The following is a 3,264-nucleotide window of genomic DNA, read 5'->3' on the forward strand; positions in this document are numbered from 1 at the left end:
ATAAACCACCATCACAACTGGCCAACAACTGTACTTGGAGCTCATATCACTATGTGGATTTATTCCATCTGCTGATAATGCTAAACGAAGATTCCTAGGTTCAGAACTAAAATTTGGCCACATGGTGTCGATTAACTTCCAAGATGGAGCGTCAGCAGGATGCCGTAATTTATCATCAATTTCTCTTTCATTAGCATGCCAAGTTAAGTTTTTAGCACATTCAACACTTCTAAACATTCGTTGAAATCGTGGAATAGGTGGAAAGTACCACATTATTTTAGCAGGAATTTTCTTTTTCTCATTTTCATCTTTACCATATTTCCACCTAGACTCACCACATTCAGGACATACAATTGCATTGGCATATTCCTTTCGATACAAGCAACAATCATTAAGGCATGCATGAATCTTTTTATATTCCATTCCTAGTGCACCTAACATTTTCTTTGCTTCGTACATCGATGTAGGGAGGTCATTAGGAGAAGGTAAGATGTCTTTTAACGCTTTTAGTAGTTCAGAGAAACTAATGTTACTCCATCCATGTTTAACTTTTAAGTTATACAACTTCACTAATGTAGACAATTTGGTGAATTTTTTGCATCCTTCATATAACGGCTTCTCAGCATCATTGAGCAATTTTTCGAAACCACTTGGATCCTTTGAATATTGCTCATGAGCAATTTCAACCATTTCCTTTATATTTCCAACATCATTCTCTTCATACATACACTTTAGAGGATTCTCCATGGAAGGATGAATTTGGAAGTTCTTCGCCATGCCAAAACCAAATCTTATAACTTTCATCAATACCATTAAAATATAAATGATCTCTAATATCATTGGCTTTATGTTTTTGGCAATTTCCACACTTTAAACAAGGACAACGTATAGAAGTATTATTTGTATTGGAAAATCCAAATCGGATGAAGTTATCTACACCCAACTCAAACTCTTTAGATAATCTACTATTTGACATCCATGATTTATCCATACTTATAATATGTTGATCTTGGAGCTACAAAAAAAAAATTACAATATTCCAAATTAGATAACTCATACAATTCATAAATATTGTATAAAATTGATATTTCTCATAGAACATAAGTATTTGTGACCCAGACTATGATCAAAATTACATAAGAGATAGTAACACCTATTAATTCAACATATTGCTCCCAAATTCAAAATTAAAACAAAAACTTAATCAATATCAACATATTGCTATCATAAGAAAACATACAAAGGATTTGAATGAGCATTTTCAGAAGGATCATGAAAAATCTAAACTCAACCAAAAACAAATTTTTTTATGATTCCTAATTCAAGACAATAATCATTAAAAACCCATTAATTTATATATTAGGGAATATTTGAAATGTTTCGTACGCCCATTCTTTTTAGTGTATAATTAAATTTGAGGGTTTAATTTAATTATACAGATAAGTTGGATCACTTAAATATTAAATTTGAAAGTTTAAGGAAGTAAATTTTAGCATGAGTCAATTACAACGAGAGCGGAAAGGTTATAAGAGATATATTTACCAAGTATTAAGGGTACACAGACTAATGTCCCTAACAGTCACGACCTGAACAGCAAAGTTGCTACACCAAGTGTATGAAATAATAAATAAGGGTGAGCTTGGTATGGTTCAACATCGAGAATCATCTTTTTTATTAACCAGATAAACATTACTCAATGCATTAGCACTTTTTTTTTATTTTAATCATCAATATTATTACTATTGACAGGATACTGAATAACCAAGAAGCTAACCAACTAATCTTCATAATTAAACATTGTTCTGAAATACTGACTACTAAGTAATTCATAGGTAAAGCCAAAAGGCATCCAAGTAACCAGCCTAAGGAAAAAAAGTGAAAGGGGACTCTTCTTGGAACGATCAAAGAAGGCTCTTCAATCTGATAAATCACAAAAACAAACTAGGGTTTGCATCTTCTTGTAACTTCTTGAGCAAATGTCTTGATGGGGAACCACATCTTTAGATGAACGAAAGCCATCTCGGCCTCATCCGTTGAACTTACATACCTAAACTTCTAATAATTGTTCAGAAGTAAAATACCCAGCCAAAAAAATAATGCTCTCAACATTTTAAAGTCTTGATAAATCAAATTCAAGGGAGCATTATTCATAGAAAAATTTTAAATACAATAAGAATGAGGAGCATAATACCTTTGAACGCGGAAGCAGTTCGCCGTGCCGAAGAGGTTTGTCGTTTGCCGTTTGCCGTGGCAGCCGTTCACTGTGGAAGCCGTTGGCCGCGTGGAAGTCGTTCGTCGTTCGCCGTTCGCCACTCTGTGTTGTGTGGGAAGTCGTCCGTCAATTCGAAGAAGTGGTCGTCCGCATGTATTGTGTGGAAATCGAGCGTGGAGATGAGAGTAGGGTTTCAACGTGGAGATGTGAGGGATTTAGGGAAATAAAAGATTTTAATATATTTATTTGATATCTTTAATTAAATGAATTTAATAAATTTAATACAAATATTTTTATTAAAATATTTCAATAAATATATTTGATAATCTTTTCAAAAAATTATTTTTTTCCATATATAAATATAAAATAAAACAAGCTTTGGAAGCAAGAATGTTTTCCATATATATTGTTTTAAGGTTAAAACTTGGGAAGCAATAAATTTTTTCATTGGATACATTTTTTAACAATATATAAAAGGAAAGAATTGTTATTGAGGAAATTGAAAAAAAAAAGCCCACTAATCATTTTCAATAATCAACATGGAAATTTCCATAGAAAAAAAAATTAAAGAAACATTAAAATGGAAAGAAAATTACATGAGTTTTTGTCAACTTTTGAGGAAGATCCATGGATTGATGAGAATCTAAAAATTTGAGATAATGAATATTTTTTGAATTAGGGAGGAAGGTTTTTATAGGAGAAATTGAATATTTTTTGAATTAGGGAGGAAGGTTTTTACGGGAGAAATCAGGAATTGATAAATTTATTTAATGAAAGATTTCATTAAAATATATAAATTTATTTATAAATTTTGTATAAAATATTTTAATAAATTTATTTAGTGAAATATTTTCAATAAAATTATTTAAAGGAAATATTTAATAAACTTATTTTAATGAATTCAAAAAATTATTTTAGTGATAAATTTCAAAAAAATTATTTAACAAATTTTTATTAAAGTATTTTAATAAATTTATTTAATAAACTTTTCATTAAAATGTTTTAATAAATTTATTTAAATAAATGGTTTCAATAAATTTATTAAATAAAAT

At 29.7% G+C, this 3,264-nt stretch overlaps 1 long non-coding RNA gene across 1 annotated transcript; it reads right to left on the reverse strand.

Annotated features, from left to right (window-relative positions):
* Window positions 1-1,723: 1,723 nt before the first annotated feature.
* On the reverse strand, window positions 1,724-2,302 carry LOC116404802. Its single transcript, XR_004217885.1, has 2 exons — window positions 2,192-2,302; window positions 1,724-2,047 (listed from the first exon to the last, which is right to left on the reverse strand). It is a non-coding gene; the product is annotated as an uncharacterized LOC116404802 (long non-coding RNA).
* Window positions 2,303-3,264: the final 962 nt, after the last annotated feature.

Source organism: Cucumis sativus, chromosome 6 (genome assembly GCF_000004075.3).
Source record: "Cucumis sativus cultivar 9930 chromosome 6, Cucumber_9930_V3, whole genome shotgun sequence".
NCBI lineage: Eukaryota > Viridiplantae > Streptophyta > Magnoliopsida > Cucurbitales > Cucurbitaceae > Cucumis > Cucumis sativus.